Here is a 6,000-nt window from a genome sequence, read left to right as displayed (position 1 = left end):
TAGATCTGGGAAAGCAGGTATATGAATAATCTGTGACTATAATGGTTAAATTACTTAATTTAAGTGACAGGCTCTGGTGCCTGAGGACTGGAGTTTCCCATTCCTGTGTTAGATAGTTTGAGTCCTTACCTGCACAGAGTAGGAGTAGGAGATGGGTGATCTCCATGGTGTCAGGAGAGGTGATAGGATGGTGACCTGTGTGAGTATATGGAATTGTCAGATTTCATAACACTTTGACTGTATTATGAGTACCTTCATAGTAGCAAGAGTTGCACTGTATGATTGATCATAAATGGTCAGGACTGCAAACAACAGGTAGCCAAGACCAAGCAATCTACAACAGGTAGACACTTGTTCTGCATGCGTGCATGACCATGTCTCACAGACAGTCAAACCAAATCCTCAACCATGTCATACCACAGGGATGAATAAAATTTTTCTCAACTAGCTCTCACAGTCTCACATCAGAATTAGACGTTAACCCATGTTTCTCAAATGTCAAACTTCTAACTTGTTGCAAACGTCAAATGTATAAGTGTTTAAGGTAAATAAATACATTTAGGCATCAACTCTACATTTTTAAGGTTAGGGTTAACTTTAGGCATTAACTCCAAAATCTTAAGGTTAGGCAATAACTCCAAATGGTTAACATAAGGCTTAAGGTTTGGGATAGGCTTAAAACAAAAATCTCAAAAACAACTTTCTATTGCTGGATTCAAACTTGCAACCTTTGGAATCAGAGGCAGATGCTTGAGGCAGATGCTTACGACAGATTTGGAATCAGAGGCAGATGCTTACGATAGATTTAGAATCAGAGGCAGACATTCTCAGACATGGATGGATCTCAAATACTTACGAGTGACCTGGCTGACTTTTCTACATTTGCTTAAATTTGAATGTTTTCCAAATATGTTGCATATGAGTATGTTTTTTGGGGAGGATTTTTAATCAAATGTGCCATGTTTGATATGAAAATAAGATGAAAAAAAAACATATTTAAACACAAACTGAGCCTTCGTGAAACAGAAAGATAGCATTAGAACTTTTTGAATCAAATACACGGTGCTTACTACACAAAACGGTACAATTTACCCAACATGTAAATGTGTCAAAAATGCTGTCTTACCTGCTGTATTTTCTAAGAATAACTGGGTCTGCACTTGTAGAGTAGGACTGGATCTGCTCTGTGTAGTATGAGGGGGTCTGATCCTTCAGACTGAAGAGGTCTAGTAAGAATCAAGGTATAAATACAGTTGAATTATTATTCTAAGCCACGCTCTGTCTAACTGTGTGCATATGCAAAACACAAAAGGTGGCCTAGTGCAATAAAACACATAGGGGCCGATTCAGAATTGTCACGCTCGTCGTAGGGAATAGACCAAGGCGCAGCGTGATGAACGAACATGTTTAACTTTATTATCTTTAGTGATAATAGACAACAATAAACAAAACAAGAAACGACTCGTGAAGTCCACGGTAACAATGACCAACACGGAACAAGAACCCACAAACACAAAGGGAAAATAGACAGTATAAATATGGCTCCCAATCAGAGACAACCAACGACAGCTGACACTCGTTGCCTCTGATTGGGAGTCACTCTAGCCAACATAGAAATAAACACAACTAGAACTACCAACATAGAAATCTAACACATAGAATGAACACACCCTGGCTCAACATATAGAGTCCCAGAGCCAGGGTGTGACAGTACCCCCCCCTAAAGGCGCGGACTGCGACCGCGCCTCAACTAGAGCAAAACAGGGGAGGGCTGGGCGGGCATACCTCCTCGGCGGCGGATCTGGCTCCGGCCTTGACCACCACCCTCCAATAAACCCCCCATAGCGCCCCTGGTCCAGTCTGGCCCCGCTGGCTGGAGCTGAACTGGACGTAGCAGGAGCGGTTAGCTTCAGCTCCGTAGTGGAGCAGTTGACCGGTACCTTCCCAGGCACCGGTGGCCCAGGCACGGGTTGTGCTGGACTGACGACGCGCACCCGGGCTTAGTGCGTGGAGGTGGAACGGGCCTTACCAGGCTGACGACCGCGCACCCCCTGGCCTGGTGCGTGGAGGAGAAACGGGCCTTACCAGGCTGACGACTCGCACCCCTGGCTTGGTGCGTGGAGGAGGAACGGGCCTTACCAGGCTGACGACTCGCACCCCTGGCTTGGTGCGTGGAGGAGGGACGGGCCTTACCAGGCTGACGACTCGCACCCCTGGCTTGGTGCGTGGAGGAGGAACGGGCCTTACCAGGCTGACGTCTCGCACCCCTGGCTTAGTGCGAGTGGCAGGAACAGGCCGGCCGGGCTGGCGACGCGCACCGTAGACTTGGTGCGAGTGGCAGGAACAGGCCGGGCCGGGCTGGCGACGCGCACCGTATACTTGGTGCGAGTGGCAGGAACAGGCCGGGCCGGGCTGGCGACGCGCACCGTAGACTTGGTGCGAGTGGCAGGAACAGGCCGGGCCGGGCTGGCGACGCGCACCGTAGACTTGGTGCGAGTGGCAGGAACAGGCCGGGCCTGGCTGGCGACGCACACCGTATACTTGGTGCGAGTGGCAGGAACAGGCCGGGCCGGGCTGGCGGCGCGCACCGTAGACTTGGTGCGAGTGGCAGGAACAGGCCGGGCCGGGCTGGCGACGCGCACCGTAGACTTGGTGCGTGGAGCAGGGACAGGCCGGGCCGGGCTGGCGACGCACACCGTATGCTTGGTGCGTGGAGCAGGGACAGGCCGGACTGGGCTGGCGACGCACACCGTAGGCTTGGTGCGTGGAGCAGGAACAGGCCGGACTGGGCTGACGACGCACCCCGTAGGCTTGGTGCGTGGAGCAGGGACAGGCCGGACTGGGCTGGCGACGCACACCGTAGGCTTGGTGCGTGGAGCAGGGACAGGCCGGACCGGGCTGGCGACGCATATCGTAGGCTTGGTGCGAGGAGCAGGGACAGGCCGGACCGGGCTGGCGACGCGCACCGTACACTTGGAGCGAGGGGCCGGAACAGGCCGGACCGTACTGGGGACACACACCACTGGCTCTACCTCGGGATCTGGAACGGGCCGGACCGGACTGGTAACACACCCCAGTACCTCTCGCCGTGCCTCTACACCTTCCTTCCCTGCTTTGACCAGTGGCCCCCGTAACCTGGTGGCCTTCTGAATCCGCCCCTTTTCTGCCTCCGTCAGCCCCGTCGTCCATGCCGTGTGCCCCCCCCTAAATATTTTCTGGGGTTGCCTCTCGCCTGTCCGACGTTGACACTGCTGACGCCGCTGCTCCTCTTTCGCCAGGGCCTTTCCCGGCGCTTCCTCCCATGTCCAGTCCAAGTTCTGCCCCGGGACACGCTGCTTGGTCCTTACTTGGTGGGTTCTTCTGTCACGCTCGTCGTAGGGAATAGACCAAGGCGCAGCGTGATGAACGAACATGTTTAACTTTATTATCTTTAGTGATAATAGACAACAATAAACAAAACAAGAAACGACTCGTGAAGTCCACGGTAACAATGACCAACATGGAACAAGAACCCACAAACACAAAGGGAAAATAGACAGTATAAATATGGCTCCCAATCAGAGACAACCAACGACAGCTGACACTCGTTGCCTCTGATTGGGAGTCACTCTAGCCAACATAGAAATAAACACAACTAGAACTACCAACATAGAAATCTAACACATAGAATGAACACACCCTGGCTCAACATATAGAGTCCCAGAGCCAGGGTGTGACAAGAATTAGGAATTGACACATTTCCTAAGCATGCCTCTTTTCTAAGCATGCATTTCCTGTGCATTTCTCAGTATTTTGTATTCAGACTTACCTTATTCAGTTGTGTAATGGGCTTTGCAGGCATGGTTCCCTTGCATGCACTGAATAAATGTAATTAAACCGCTGAAAACCCCCACACCCCCACACTTGTTGGCCAGCAAGTTCTCGTGGACTTTTCAGTAAATGTCTCTTAAGCTATCCCTTTAAATACGATGTACCTTTAATTAGAATTGTGTTGACAGACTAAATTACATTGAGAAAACGGTTTCAGAAAATAGGGATCAATGAAAGAATGCCATCTATGCATCTTCTCCATTTCTGCACCAACTGGTAGATAAATAAATAAAGATCAGCGTTTTCAGGTTATTGTAAATGGGATATGATGTTGATATGAGTCAAAAACATAATACTTCAGTACCTGGAATAATAACGGGATATTGGTGGTCATTGTGAACAGTGTTTAACCTGCTACATGTGGTCTGAGTTCCATAATGATTCAAATAGGCTACATGTCCCAAATTATTGCACAATGTTAGCCTAATATGATCCACTAATGCTAGCAACCCTCAGGAACAACTTACACGGAAGTGACAGAGGAGAGAAAGGTAAACAGAATGGAATGGAATGGAATGATGCAAAATGTAAGATACAAATTGAAGAAAACTAACATTAAAGTGACAGTTATAAGTGTCTGTGGGTATTACTGACGGTGTCTCCCGATAGTGGCTGATATTGTAAATAAATAAATAAATTGTTCAATATAATGGAGAAAAGCCTGGGCATAAGCTATAATTAAAACATTCTAAAGCGCATACATCAACTCAGCATGTTCAACTGCTATGTGTATTTACAATCCTCTTCTCCAAACAGATTGCTCATTTACCTAGCCCTTATAAATAGGTCTTATCCATTTATAAATTACAGTATGTGGAAAATGCTGTTATTTCTACCGGAAGAAAGAAACATGCTTTTCCACTTGGAACCGGCAGGTTTCCTCGACCTTATTAATGGTTTCCTCACACATAAAGGTGGTGGAATTATGAGGGAATTAAGTCAAGGTCAGATTATGGCTTATCTGTAGACACACCTCTGCCACACCTTCATTTCTTAGATCTCAGTACAGAAATCTGGCAAAACGCAGCATCATACGTACAACCTGGAATTAAAATGGATTTCTGGAGGGTTTGTATCATTTGATTTACACAACATGCCTACCACTTTGAAGATGCAAAATGTTTTATTGTGAAACAAACAAGAAATAAGACAGAATAACAGAAAACTTGAGCGTGCATAACTATTCACCCCCCCAAAGTCAATACTTTGTAGAGCCACCTTTTGCAGCAATTACAGCTGCAAGTCTCTTGGGGTATGTCTCTATAAGCTTGGCACATCTAACCACTGGGATTTTTGCCCCTTCTTCAAGGCAAAACTGCTCCAGCTCCTTCAAGTTGGATGGGTTCCGCTGGTGTACAGCAATCTTTAAGTCATACCACAGATTCTCAATTGGATTGAGGTCTGGGCTTTGACTAGGCCACTCCAAGACATTTAAATGTTTCCCCTTAAACCACTCAAGTGTTGTTTTAGCAGTATGCTTAGGGTCATTGTCCTGCTGGAAGGTGAACCTCCGTCCCAGTCTGAAATCTCTGGAAGACTGAAACAGGTTTCCCTCAAGAATTTCCCTGTATTTAGCGCCATCCATCATTCCTTCAATTCTGACCAGTTTCCCAGACCGTGCCAATGAAAAACAGAGAGATTGTGTTCTCAGGGTGATGAGAGGTGTTGGGTTTGCGCCAGACATAGCGTTTTCCTTGATGGCCAAAAAGCTCAATTTTAGTCTCATCTGACCAGAGTACCTTCTTCCATATGTTTGGGGAGTCTCCCACATGCCTTTTGGTGAACACCAAATGTGTTTGCTCATTTTTTCTTTAAGCAATGATAAAGCCCAGCTCTGTGGAGTGTATGGCTTAAAGTGGTCCTATGGACAGACACTCCAATCTCCATTGTGGGGCTTTGCAGCTCTTTCGGGGTTATCTTTGGTCTCTATGTTGCCTCTCTGATTAATGCCCTCCTTGCCTGGTCAGTGAGTTTTGGTGGGCTGCCCTCTCTTGGCAGGATTGTTGTGGTGCCATATTCTTTCCATTTTTCAATAATGAATTTAATGGTGCTCCGTGGGATGTTCAAAGTTTCAGATATTTTTTTAGAACCCAACCCCGATCTGTACTTCTCCACAACTTTGTCCCTGAC

Source organism: Coregonus clupeaformis, unplaced genomic scaffold, assembly GCF_020615455.1.
Source record: "Coregonus clupeaformis isolate EN_2021a unplaced genomic scaffold, ASM2061545v1 scaf0070, whole genome shotgun sequence".
NCBI lineage: Eukaryota > Metazoa > Chordata > Actinopteri > Salmoniformes > Salmonidae > Coregonus > Coregonus clupeaformis.
The sequence above is the reverse complement of the archived record's forward strand: the minus strand, read 5'-3'. Positions refer to the sequence as shown.